We start from the raw sequence: 14869 nt of genomic DNA, 5'->3' as shown, positions 1-14869 counted from the left end.
TCTTATGCAATTAAAAGAAGATTGAAGGGTGCAATAAAAGGATTTTTTAAATTTTAGAAGTTATACAATTATTGAGGAATATTTCCTACAAAATAGGAAAGATGAGCTGCACAGAGGGATGACTGAATAGTTCCTATGCTTGTAAAAAACTGTCATTAAGTAATCTTCAAGAGCTGTGGTAGTTCATGGAGAAGAGATTAGACTTCATTAACTTGTTTTATCAGGACAAAATTTGTATGTGTACAGGGAAAAGACAAGTGAAAAAAGCATAAGAACAAAATCAAGTTATCTAATAATTATTTAGGGACAAACATTGTTAATACTATAATGTATGGCCTTCATTTTCACTACACATACATTGTATTTTTGTTAATGTCTATATTGTACATATACCCACGTGCACACAGACACATTTGTTTTTGAGTAATTTGAAGTTCTGGATCCATGTATATATATTTTCCCCCCCAGTCAACACAGCTTTATTGTATCCTTAAGATACCACAAATGAATCTGAAGAGTCAACTGGCATCTTGCTTTCTCTGTACCCGGACAACTTAGATATTATTCATCAGCCTGCTAAACTGTTCCTTTTTCAGAAACATAGATATCATCCAAAAATTTTCTGATATCCTTGCTTTTAACTGTCATGACTTGCTGAATCGAAGCAGCTGAATTTGATAACCAGTTCATTGTCATTTCCCTCAAGAACTAACTCATCTTTCTGAGCTTGAGATACTGAACAAGCAACACCTGGCCTCATCCGAACCCTGTGTATGTATTTTTCACCCAAGAAATTTTGGATTTCAATAAGCGAACCATTCTCCTGAATAACAACGTTGATGGGGAAGTGAGCATACACAGACCTCATCTTTTAACGGAAGCCCAGTGTAACACCCTTGATCCTGTTCTGTACGTGACTACAGATAGTGTGAACAGTAGCCAGTTCTTTTCTATTTCCCCACCACTTGTCAACCTGGAGCCCCTTCTTTTTCTTTCCAAGGAGACTAAGTTATACATTGATGTGATTGAAGACCCTCCACAGGGTGCCTCTGGGGCCCGTCACAATAACTGTGCATCCCTTCAAAGTGATGTCAACATTTCTGGAATGTCGACAGTCTGATTACTGAGAATGGTCTTCATTCTTGCAGTAGATGCGGCAAAGAGAGTGGATCCATGTATATTTAATCATTCTTATTAGATGTCACAAAGGCACCCTACCCTTAATATGTTCAGAACTGAAAAATCTTTCCTAACATGCTGTCTACCGACTGCTTCATCATATGATGTCTGTTTCAGTGGGTGGTACCACCTTCTGGCAGTTGGGAAAGCCAGAACCCCTGGAGTAATGCTTGATGTCTCCTTTAATCTGCAGCCCCATAACCAGTCAAACACAAATCCAGCTGTTTCTGCTTCCTAATATCTCCAGTTGATCTGTTGCTATTCATCTCTGTACTACTCCCTAGCTCAGGTGCTCAGCATCTCTTAGTTGGTCTATTGCAGTAACCTCATAACTTGCACACCTGTGTCTTCTGCCTCACTCCTATTAGTAGTGTTACTCTTTAGAGTAATTTGAGTAATACTTAAAACATAAAAACTGTATCATGTCCTTACTATGCCTAAAATCTATTATGTTCTTGTATGACATGTATGAGTCTTAAGACAAAAACTAAGACCTTTACGACAACTTGTAAGGCTCTGGGTTTTCAGACCACTACCTCCTCATCAGTCTTTGCTCCCCAAACCACATTGCTCTTTCAGTTTTTTACTCAAATGTGTCATGATCCTTCTTCCTCGGGACCATTGGGTTTACTGCTTCCTCTTTGTAGATGACTTTCCCAACTTCGTACCCTATCATGCCTTACCTTTCTAATTAAATGCTTTTTCCTTGCTGAAGTCTTCTTGACTTTACAGACCAAGTCAGATCTCTCACCTTTCATAGCTGTGCTTGTCCTTCACATCATTGATCTCAGTAGAAGCTAAAAGATGGTGATTGTGTAATACTTTGTATGATATGTGTCTTATGCTAGTGTACACTTAACAAGGTCAGGAATTTTATGTTATAGTGTCACAGACATATCTCCAGTGTTCAGGATGGATTTTGTGCATAAGCCTATACACAATATTTTGTACCATAATTATATCACGAACTCTGTTCAGTATTTTATAAAATAATGTTTTAATATCTGTGTGTTATTCTGTGAAGATAGAAAACAATCTGTTTAGCCAGACCCCCATTATTAGACTTTTAAATTATTTTATGGTCTACTGTTATAAATAAAGTTACAGTGAATTCAGGAATCCATTGAATTGTGGGTACTGTGGGTTGAGCTCCCTAGAAGCAGAGCCTGAGATGGGGATTCTTGTGCAAATAGTTTATTGAGGATTGTTCCCAGAAGAAAACTGAAAGGAGTGTGCAGAGCAATATAGGGTATAGTTAGGAGCAAAGCAAATAAATGGTTCCAGAACTTTGTCCTCTGCCTGATCTCAAAGGGGTCTCTGGAATGAAAATTGCATTATAGTGGTTGGAAACTAGAGACCTGGACTATTATACCCATTAGTCTTTATCCATGAACTCTCTGTGTGTGTGTGTGTGTGTGTGTGTAAGTGCACAGGTGTGAACCTAAAGTGTCTGGACTGTAATGGGTTTCTAGGTGAGGCACCAACAGCATCTGATTCAGAGAATATCTTAGAAGTTGCACAGAAGAGGTATTAAATAGATTTTGATACATAACCTATAGAGAAAGCACATTCTGAAGAGAAGGAACAAAACACAATAAGGAAATGGTTGAACATGTTTTTGAGGAAAATGGGTTATGTGTTATAAATAAAATAAAGGCTGAATGAGGAGTAAATATTTGGAGACTAAATTAGAAAAATTTATTGGACCTGTATCACAAAAGATCTTAAATCCATGTTGGTATAAAGTATACATTGATCAATGAAGACATAATTGTGTATTTGTATAATTTTGGGTTTATTCAACAGACATATTGTGTTTATATAATTTTGGTTTAATTTTAAAGGTCTGTACGTCTTTAAGTAGAAAAGTCTTTACCCCTGAGGCACAATATCTTTTCTCTACACTTTCAATGGAGTGTTAAATTAGTTTTTGTGAAAAAATTGGAAGGTATCTTGCCTGGTGTTGAGAAATTTGCAGTATGTGAAAACACATAGAGAGATATGCACCCAAGTTCTCTATTTCTCTCAGCTTTATATTTATTAAATGCATTGTATGAAGAAAGTTTGTTCTAAAACATCTTACTTTTATGCCTTTAGATACCATAAAAATATGGCACTGAAAAGTGTTTTTTAAAGAGAATGCCATGAAAAATAGCATAGTGAAAACCATACAAGGATTTTGTGTATGTGTAGAAAATATTTGAGTTCATTAACACTATTTAAAATAAAAAAAAATCTTGCAGTGTACCATGATTACTAAATCATAAGTGTAATATTTAGTTCTTCTCAATTTATTTTCTTTGTTTATAAAATGTTGTTGGATACCTCCTTGCCTTATGGGGGGATGGCAGTTGAAAAGCTAATGAGTTAATGTTTATGGAGGCTTTTTGAGGCCTTTAGATGAAAGGTACAGTATAAACCCAAAATATTAATCTTTAAGTGTGAAATACTCGAATTACTTCCCATTGCCACAGGGACATTATTGGAGATTTATACCTTCCTCTGAAATACCTGGCACAACTGTTATATGAGGCAGCATAATTTTTGGTGAACCATTATAATTCTGTGGTCATTACCATGTATCAAAGAGAATAGTTTAAGTATATGTGTTATATTTGCATATTCAGCATCTGAATATTTTCCATTATTCATTTATTGATATAACAAACATTAAGATGATTTAAAATGCAGATCCATTATGCTGTACTATCTATGTTGCTGTCAGAATTTTTTTGTGATGTTAAGGTATAAGGAGAAAATGGGAAGATTTTAAAAGAGTTTGAAAGAAGATCAAATATGATGTTCAATATATTGGCTTTAAAACTAGAACAGTTAGATATTCATTAACAATCTTATAACAGTAAAGGAAGAAAATACTCATTGCAGTGGTATTTTTATATTTATACAATATTAGTGGTACCATTTATTGACATATATATATATTTATATATTTGCCATGCATGGGGCTGATCATATTTCCTACATTATTGTGATCCTCATAATAGCTCTATGAAATAGAGGTGAAAATCTGGAATTTAAACATGAGGAGAATGTGGCAAAAAGCAGGTGATTAGCCAGCAGAAGGTCACAGAACTACTTGGAGATGGAGCCAGGATTTAAATTCAAGCAGTGTGACTTTTGAGTTGCTTCTTTAGCCCCTGTACGATACTAAATCTCGATAATGCTACCTTTCCAATGTTCTGCCTATTTCACTCTTGTGGAATCTACTGAATGTATAATATACATCAAGATAATTTTAATAACAAAATGAAACTTGAAGGAGTTCTCAGTAGAAGCAGAGGTCTCCTTTGCCAAGTTTTTCTACATGAACTGATGATCTGGTTTCTTGCCAAACCAGTAAGTATAAACACTGAAATTGTGCAGAGAAGAATTCAAGACATAAAGCTCATTTTTGTTAGACTCATGTTGAAAACACATAGCTAAGGACTCAGCACAAGTAAACTGAGTTTATGAATGGTAGTCTCTGGCATTTTCTTGAATCTGGGAAACAAAATTCTTTCTATGAATTCCCACAAAGTAGACTAAAAATTCCCTTGGAAGGGACTTTTTAAATGAACAATTTACAAAGCATAATTTAGGAAAATTATAAAATAAGGCTATTGTGAAAATTCAGACAAATTATATATCTAGTTTAGAAATTGCATCTCGTTTCTCTTTTCTCTCTCTCCCACACTCCGCCCCCCTCTCCCAGGCTTTCTCATACATACACACAGTCACCATTCATATAAATCAAATTTTTGAAACAATAAAATGAAGTCATCTTATTTTTAATTTCCCCCTGTATCTGTTCACTACATTTTCCAACATGAACGTCCTGAAGCAGTATGAATAATGTTATTCTTTATTTAGAATAGCTCAGAGGCTTAGCAATGGTGTCCATATTCTTTGAAATTCTGTGCAAAAAGTCCATCTTAATTTGGTACCTGCTTAATTCCCACATTTATCTCCTGCATTCTCAGATGTTCTCCCTGATCTTTGACTCTCCCTTGAGAATTGTTACCTTACTAGTTCCTGTCTGGGTGCCTTTGACCATGTTGTTTTCTTTAGCTGGAGTTTTACATGATGAACACCTACTTAATATCTCAAGATTCAACTCAAAGAAATAATTCCTCTGTAAAGTGTCCCTGTCCTCCTCCAGCAGAGAAAGATAGTTATCTGTTCCTAGATGCTCACATGGCATCCTCTGTTTACTACATTGCATTGTGATTTTTATACAGGATACTGCTTTGCATTTACTTATTTACCATTTTCTTTTCCATTATATTGTCAACTGCTCAAAGCTTGTGCCTATGGCTTATTTGTCTGGTTCACTATGACTGTCACAGTGCTGACTAATGTACAGAAAGTTAAAACAGGACTCGTCTATTTCAGAGTTCTTGCTGAGGCCACAAGGCAGAGAATAATATATGTCAAGTATTTTAGACTGTGTGGGCTTGCAGCAGAAGTTTTTAAAACCAGTCTCTGCACATATTTGTGATAAATATTAAATGAATAAGTAAATGAGTACCATGAAAGTTCTGATAGACTATTGCTTCAGTGTAAGCTTATATCCTTTTTCTTTTCTTTGCTTAATATATGTGGCTTCTGTATTTTTTGGAATTACTTTTTCAAATCAGATTGGAAAGGCTCATCAGTCCTCCAGTACACTTCAGTTTCTAGCTTTCATTGCTTCTGTCACTGCCACATTATGTCAGTGTTGGAAATGAGTCCCATATGGTCCAGTGTGTTCTGTCTACTGTCTCCCTTGCTAGTTTAGATTCCTGTCCAGGAAGAGATGGCAATTCACAGTTATTTTCTAAAGCTTCAATTTTATTTTTATATTCATATGCTCAGCTATTTCTCTGAAAAATGCTACTAATAAGTCTAGAAGTGCTTCTACAACCATGCATAACATGTGCTGCAACCCAGCTTTCCCAAGGCCCTCCATCACCTCACTCTGACTGATCTTTCTTTTAGGGACCTTTGATCTCTTGTCAGCTGTTAAACTGAAGCACATTATTTAGGGATATCTTAGGACCTCAACTGCATAGATTACGAAAATGCTTAACTTTAAAGGTCTTTGGGAAGGATGTAGGTTCTCCATCCTTTCCTTTGAAGAGAATTCTTGGCCTTGTAAAAATCTACCTACCTTTTGCCTGGGATCACCTTTATATACCAAGGATTTATGAAATGGACAGTCTTTTCAGGCCACCAGAGGTCAAGTTACACAGTGGGTGCCTACCCAGCTGTATTTGCACAAGTGACAGGGCAAGTGCTACTTCATGGTGACTTTCCAAGTTTACCTAGACACACATTGTTGACAGCTTCTCTTGGTAAAATACTTTTATACATCACATTGGTAAAAAAAAATTGCTTTGAGAACAAAGGAAAAAATTTCACTGCAAAATCATAATTGACAATATTTCAAAGTATTTCTTTATTTCACAATATTAGCAAATGGTGTCTGAGATTGCATGTGGAGAAATGTGAACCTTAAGGAGCTATTTCTAAGAAGTAATTTGGCTAATGCTGAGTGCTAGATAAGAATCTAATATGGGAACCATACAAAATTATCCTCACATCTGCTACAAACAGATAAACACTTGAGAATCAAGGTTCATTGTTAGACTCCTATGGATAAAGGAATATTTTGATATTTCTTTTAAAATTTATGTGACAGTTTGAAGGATATCAAAATCATTGGTTGTACCTTGTCAGGTAGTATTTTTATTTTTATTGAGTAATAACAAACACTTATTGACTACTTCATTTATTTAACAGATGTTATTGTGTGTCTATAGCACTGTGCGGACACTTAGAATTAAAAAACAAACAAATTAGACCAAGTCACGTCCCTCAGGGGCCTACATTCTAGTTTTGGGGAGAAAAACAACAGAATAAAAATATTTTTAAAAAATGAGTTAAAGTAATTATCATCAAGAGACTGAAAGTTAGGATAAAAAGAACTTAAAATGTTAAATAAAATGCAAGGGTTAAATAATATATGGACATGTAAAAATTAAATAAAACTCCCCAGAGAGCATAGATTTAAGTGCTATATAAGTTTAAAAAATGAAGCTATGAATTGAGAGGGTGTGATCACTTTAGCTTTAATGGTTTATTGAAGGAAGTGGGACATAAGGTTGAAAAAGCCATATATTTAGTGATGTCAGTTATCTCATCAATGGCTCATTTGAGTTAAAATGTTTAGAAGCAACAGTCTTATATTAGCACACTAGAATTTTCTGGTGAATTTACTCATAATCAATAAACATCTATAGAAGGATCTTCTTGAAAGGAAATTCATTGAACAAAATCTGATAAATCAATTAAGATTCAAGTGTGAGTGTTCATTCATAGATTTCTTCTGCAAACAATTTTGGTGGAAGGAGTTTTCAGTAACATGATGACGTGTATTGATTGTTACTGTAAAAGAAAAGCATACAAATTTTCAGGCAATCTGTTCATTGAAAGATGCTTTAAAATACTTGAAAATTGGCAACTGCTTCTCAGTATCCTAATGCTATATTCTCTTGTTCCTAAGCTATGTTCTGGAAATGAGTTGACTGTGTATAGAAAGGCAAGGATCTTTGTCCCTTGTGTTCACTATGTATCCCATGGTTGAAGCAATGGACAAACATGGCATGATGTTATAGTCATTCAGTAAATATATTTGTTAAATGAGTAGAAGGTGTAATATAAACTAAAGAAAGCCTATTTTATATATTTCCTTCTAGTATTGCAAGAATAAATTTAATTTATTATAATTGCTTATTTTTATTTATTGCATTCTCAAATTTATCTTTCCTCTGCTTATTTACTGTGCTTTTTATTTAAAATATTTTTTATAAAACTTTGATGTTTTATGTAAGTTTTCTGTACAGGAATTGATTTTGCCAACTGGAAAAGAAAGGCTCAGACTAATCTACCTCGGCATGTTTGCATTTGTAGACTAGTTGAATATTATCATTGTTATTGTATGCATGTGTATAAATACTGTATATACACACAACACACATTGTAAATATTATCTATCAACTGTATTATACAACACCTATCCTATAATCACATGATAATCTAAGGTATTTTTTGAAAAACTTCAAAATGAAGCTAGGCCAGCTAGCTAATTTATTTGAGACACTAAATTTTTTATAGGAATGCCATCTGAATTTCTTTATGCACACTGACACCCCTGCCTCAGTATGAGAAAATAAAGTGTTTTGTGCCAAGCATATTTAAAGAAAAATATTTGGAGTGTGAAATTAATTGTGGACCACTGTGAAAGAAATTACATATTCTCAAATGCTTTTATTCCCTGTTGCTTTAACCTATCTTTAATGATTATTTTCCCTTGATTACTTAACATTTTTAAGATTTTTGGCTTCTGTTCAAGTTATCTCTTGCTGTAAAACTTCTTTCTTCTACAAACTTAGTGACTCAAAACAAAAACAACACTTATTTTGCTTATGAATCTGTGATTTGGGCATGGGTTGTCAGGGACAGTTTGTCTCTGTTCGACTCAGTGTCACCTAGGACAGCTCAAAGACTGGAGTCTAGAATCTTCATTTCCCCTACCTTATTAGTTACTAATTGACATATAAAATGGCATGTATTTAAAGTGTACTATATGATGATTTGATATATATATGCATTGTGAAATAATGATCACAATCAGATTAATTAACACCTACATCACTTCACATTGTTAACTTTTCTTTTTCATGGTGAGAATACTCAAGTTCTACTCTTCTATTATTATAAGCATACAGTGTGGTATTAATTATAGTCATCTTGCTGTAAATTAGATACCCAGAGCTTTTTCATCTTTTTAACTTAAGGCTTCTATCCATTGACCAGCATCTCCCTGTTTTCTCCATTCTCCAGCCCCTTGTAACTACCCTTCTACTCTCTGTTTTTGTGGGTTTGACTCTGTTTTTTTCTTTAAGATTTACATATAAGGAAGATCATGCAGTATTTGGCTTTCCCTGTGTAGCTTATTTTGTTGTTACAAGGTATTCACCCTACCTGTGAGGTAGTATAGTGTTATTTGAAAGTGGACTTGGATTAAATGTAAATGTATATTGCACACTTAAGGACAGCCACTAAAAAAGTGAAAAAGAAAAAGAATGCTATGCTAAGAAAGGAGAGAAAAATGAATCGTGTAAAATACTCAAAACCATGACAGGAAAAGAGTGAAAGACAAAAATAGGAATAAATAACAAGAGCAACAAATAGAAAAATGTAATGGATATGGTAGATATTAATCTAACTATATCAATAATATTTTGAACATCAATTATCTAAATGAGCCAGTTAAAAGACATTGTCAGATTGGATGAAAAAACAAGAACCATATATGTTGTCTAAAGCAACCTACTTTAAATATAAAGGTGCATAGATAGAGGAAGAGTATATGAATGGAGAAAAATGTACCATGCTATGGCTAATCAAATGAAAGCAGGGGTAGATATATTAATTTCAGATAGAACTGACTTCAGTGCAAGGAGAATTACCGGGGATAAAAAGGGAATATAATCATAGATGGGTCAAATGTCAAAGAAGATGTAACAATCCTCAATGTGTATAAATCTCACAACAGAGTGTCAAACTGTGTGAGGCAAATCCTAATAGAATTGCATTGAGAAATAGATAAATCCACTATTGTAGTTGGAGAATTCTCAGAAATGGAGAACTCCAGCATGCGGAAAATCAGTGAGGAAAATAGTTGAACTCAACAACATGATAAATCAACTGGATATAATTCACATCTATAGATTGATTCATCCAAAAACAGCCAAATAAATATTTTTTCTCAGGTTAACATGGAATATTTACCAAGATAGACAGCATTCTGGGCCACAAAACACCCCTTAACACATTTACAAGAGTAAAAATTATATAATGTCTGCTCTCAGACCACAGTGGAATTAAATTAGAATCCAGTGACACAATCAAAACTGGAAAACCTCCAAATACATGGAGACTCAGCAGCACACTTCTAAATAACATGTAAGTCAAAGAAGAAATCTCAAGAAATTTAAAAATATTTTAAACTAAATGAAAATGAAAACACAGCTTATCAAAATTTGTGAGATATAGCTAAAGCAATACAAGAGGGAAATCCATAGCATTAAATGCATATATTAGGAAAGGAAAAAGATTTAAAATCAATCATCTATGTTTCTGCCTCAGGAAATTTAGAAAAAGAAGAGCAAATTAAATCCAAAGTAAGCATAGAAAATAAATCACAAGAATTAGAGCAGAAATCAATGAAATTGAAAATAGGAAATTAATAGAGAAAAATCAATGATAACAAAAGTAAGCTTTTTGAAAAGATCAATAAAATTGATATGTTTCTTGACAGGCTAAGAAAAAAGAAGAGAAGCTACAAATTATTTATATCACATGTAAAAGAAGGGACATCATTATGGATCCCATGGACATTGAAAGAATGAAAAAGGAATACTATGTATAACTCTATGTTCACAATTTGATAACCAAAATGAAATGAACCAATTCCTTGAAGGACACAATTTTCCATAACTCACACTAGTAATAGGTGATCTGAATAAGGCTATATCTATTAAAGACATTGAATCAATAATAAATAACCTTCCAAAACAGCACCGGAACCAGGTGGGTTCATTGGCAAGTTTTACCAAACATTTAAGGAAGGAATTAGACCAATTCTGTACAATCCCTTTCAGAGTATAGAAGCAGAGGGAATATTTACTCATTCTATGATGCCAGCATCACTCTAATACTAAAACCAGGCAGAGAAAACTACAGACCAGTATTTCTTGTGAAAATGAATGCAAAAATCCTCAATAAAATTGAGCAAATTGAATCCTACAATGTATAAAAAGAATTATATACCACAACTGAGTGGGCTTTATCCAAGTTATCCAAGTCTGAGTCAACATTCAAAAATCAATTAATGTAATCCATCAAAATATAGGCCAAAAAAAAAAATTTAAGAACATATTAATAGACTCAGAAGACCTATTTGACAATGTTCAACACATATGCATGATGAAAAATCTCAATAAACTAGGAACACAAGGGAATGTCCTCAGTCTCAAAGAATATCTACAAAAAACCTATAGCTAATTTCATATGCAATGGTGAGAAACTTAAAGCTTTCCCACTTTAAGATTAGGTAGAAGGTAAGGAGATCTCCTTCCATAACTACTTTTCAACATCTTACATGAAGCTCTCGCTAATGCAGTAAGGCAAGAAAAGAAAATAAAAGTCATAGTTTGTGGAGGAAGAAATAAAATTATTTTTGTTCACAGAAGACATGGTCATCTAGATCCATGTAGAAAATCCAAGATAATTGACAAAAAAATCCCAAAACTAAAAAACTGATTATAGCAAGGTTGCAGGTATAAGGTTAACTTATAAAAGTCAATCACTTTCCGATATACCAGCAGTGAAAAAGGAGAATCTGAAATTAATAGCACAATATTATTAACATTTTAACATTAGCACCCCCTAAATGAAATACTTACTATAAATCTAGCAAAATATGTAGACCATCTGTGTTCTACAAGAAAACTATAAAACTCTTGAAAGAAATAAAAAATAACTAAGTGAATGGAGAGAGCTATTCCATGCTGATGGATATGAAAAATCAATATTGTCAAGATGTCATTTCTTTCCAACTTGATATATAGATTCAATGCAATTCCAATCAAAATCTCAGCAGGTTATTTTATGATACTGATAAACTGATTCTAAAATTTATATGGAGAGACCTAAGGCCCAGAATAGCCAACACAGGGAGAAGACCAAAATTGGAGGATTGACACTACTTGACTTTAAGTCTTTCTATAAAGCTACTGTGATCAAGACAGAGTGATATTGGCAAAGTAATAGACACATAGATCAGTAGAACAGAATAGAGAGCCTAGAAATAGACCCCCATAAATATAGTCTACTAATCTTTGACAGAGGAGCAAAGGAAACATAATGAAGCAATAGTACTCATTTCAGCAAATGGTGCTGGAACAACTAGATTTTCATGCGCCAAAAAAAAAAAAAAAAAAAAGAATCTAGACACAGACCTTATATTCTTCAAAAAACTTAATTCACAGTGGGTTATAGATCAAAGTGTAAAATGCAGAACTATAAAATTCTCAGTAAATATAGAGCTTTATACATACAGAAAAAAAGCTAGACAATTTTGGGTATGGTGATAACTTTTTAGATGCAACACCAAAGACACAGTCCATGAAAGAAATAGTTGTTAAGCTAGGATTCATTATAATTAAAATCTGCTTTGTGAAAGACAGGAACAAGAAATATTATGAAATATGTAATATTACAATGATGGAATTCTTTTCCCCCAAACCCACAGAAAGTAAAACACCAAGAGTGAACCCTCTGAACTTTGGGTAATATGTTGTATCAATGTAGGTTCATCCTTAGTAAAACATGTGACATTTTAGTGTGTGATGTGGTAATGGGGGAGGCTTTGCATGTTTGGGGGCAGGAGAATAGGGGGAATCTCTGTACCTTCCTTGTAGTTTTGTTATAAACCTTAATCTCTAAAAAATCTCTTTAAAAAATGAATGAAAATTTCATTGATGGTTTGGACCCATTTTTATTCTTTTCTTCAGCTTAGTGAGGAACTCAACTTCCCTGAGAAAAATAGCTTTGAATTCTTCAACAAATATGGACTCTTAGCAAGGAATAAGAGAGAATGGCTGATGAGAAGGAATATGAGTGTCTGCCCTATTAACATGACTGAAGTCACATGATATTTAAATAAATATTTCAACGTATTTTTCTCTTTTCACTTAAAATTTTTTAGTTTAAATTGGGGAAATATCTTGCCCTAATGTGTGTAATAATGGCATTTTCTTCCTTTCCAGTTTTATTAATATATAGACAGGTAAAAATTGTTATGTTTGAGTACAATCTGATATTTCAGTATGTGTATACACTGAAATAATCACCACAATCAAAGTAATTACATATCTATCATCTCACATAGTTAACAGTTTTTGTGTTATATGGTGAGAACTCTAAGCAGATTTCAAGTATACAATGCAGTGTTGTTAACTATAGTCACACTGCTGAACATTAGATCTTCAGAACTTATTTATCTTGCATAAGTGAAAGTTTGTACCATTTGACCAACATCTCCCCACTTCCCCCGATCCTTTAATCCCTGGCAACCACCATTCAATTCTCTGCTTCTATGAGTTTGACTTTCAAATTCTGCATACAAATGTGTCATGCAGTACTTGTCTTTTTGTGTCTGGCATATTTTACTCAGCATAAAGTCCTGTTCATGAAAATTACAAATGGCAGGGTTTTTTCTTTTTTAAAGGCTGAATAATATTCCACTGCATGTGTGAGTATGGTATATCAGTTGCATAATTATTTATCCATTCATCTGTCAGTGGACACTTAGATTGTTACCACATTCTTGACTATTGTGAATAATGCTACAATTAACATGGGATTGTTGATAACTCTTTAAGATACTGTTTCATTTCTTTTTGATATATGACCCAAAGTGGGATTGCTGGATCATATGGTAAGTCTTTTAAAAAATTTTTGAGGATCCTCTATACTTTCTTCTGTAGTGGCTACACTATTTTACACTCCCAACAACAAAAAATGAAAGAAGTTCCCAATACTTATCTTTTTACAAATATTTTTTATCTTAAGTAATATTATATTGATGTCTTTTTTTTGTAAGTTGAAGGAAGAAGTTCTTAGAATGAAGTATATTCATACTGCTATTTTTATCCATTAAAAATAGCCACATGTTTTAAGCATATTTAATCACCAATCTTTTTAATATACAAATGAAAATGGTACCAAATTATAAAATGTAACATTAGTAATTTACCACATAGTTGGCTTCTCTTATTAGAGAAGTCAGAATTTGGGTAAAAGTATCACGTGAAGAAACAACATCTTCATTTCAGTAGCCACTACTGAATGGGGAACTACTTCATTTTTAGTGCTAATTTATCATCTCTTACCTATGAGAGCCAACAGGGCTCCTCACTGGTTTTTCCTCCTTAAGTTGTAATATCATTATTAGGAGTCTTTACCTTATTAATTTTAATCCTTCTAAGATTAAGTCAAAGACATAGAAGTCTAATTTCCATTGGTTTATCCCCTTTATCTTGTGTAGAGAGACAAGTCTGAGAAAACAAAATTATCTTCTCTTATGACTAACAAACCTTATGAAGTTATATATGGCTCTTGGCACAATTTGAACTCATATTTATTTTCTGAATTTTAAATAAAATATCAGGGAGAAAATCAATAGTATTTTGATTGATTTTCAGCTAATCATTTGTACTCTTCTCATTCCATGGGAATAATCACATATAGAATTTAAGAAATTTCCTATACTGTTAAAAAAAAATTCTTGCCAAGTTAAAGGAATTATCTTCTTTTGTGTAAATGTTTTCTTTTCTTACAATGATTTAATGTGTTTTATTTCAAAATATTTTAGTTGCAAGTGATGTGTGTGTGTCTCTATATCTATCTATCTATAGAAAGGTAACCATAAATATATTATAATGATACAGTACACTTTCTAGAACCAAAGGATCAAAGCACTGCTGAACCCTGGAAAAACCTGAACAGCCCCAGGCAGAACCCAGGAAATCTGCTTGCTAGATCCCTTCCTTTATTTCCCCTTGGCTGGCTCCTTCACTCT

The 14869-nt window shown here is 33.3% G+C and overlaps 1 protein-coding gene and 1 pseudogene across 2 annotated transcripts in view; one reads left to right on the top strand and one right to left on the bottom strand.

The window, feature by feature from the left end:
• GRID2 (glutamate ionotropic receptor delta type subunit 2) overlaps window positions 1–14869 on the top strand; it is a 1267385-nt gene that overhangs the window by 26594 nt on the left and 1225922 nt on the right. The window lies entirely within an intron of this gene.
• Window positions 543–1158, bottom strand: LOC105095509 (large ribosomal subunit protein uL6-like; annotated as a pseudogene).

This window comes from Camelus dromedarius, chromosome 1 (genome assembly GCF_036321535.1).
Source record: "Camelus dromedarius isolate mCamDro1 chromosome 1, mCamDro1.pat, whole genome shotgun sequence".
Taxonomy (NCBI): Eukaryota; Metazoa; Chordata; class Mammalia; order Artiodactyla; family Camelidae; genus Camelus; species Camelus dromedarius.
The sequence above is the reverse complement of the archived record's forward strand: the minus strand, read 5'-3'. Positions and strand labels throughout refer to the sequence as shown.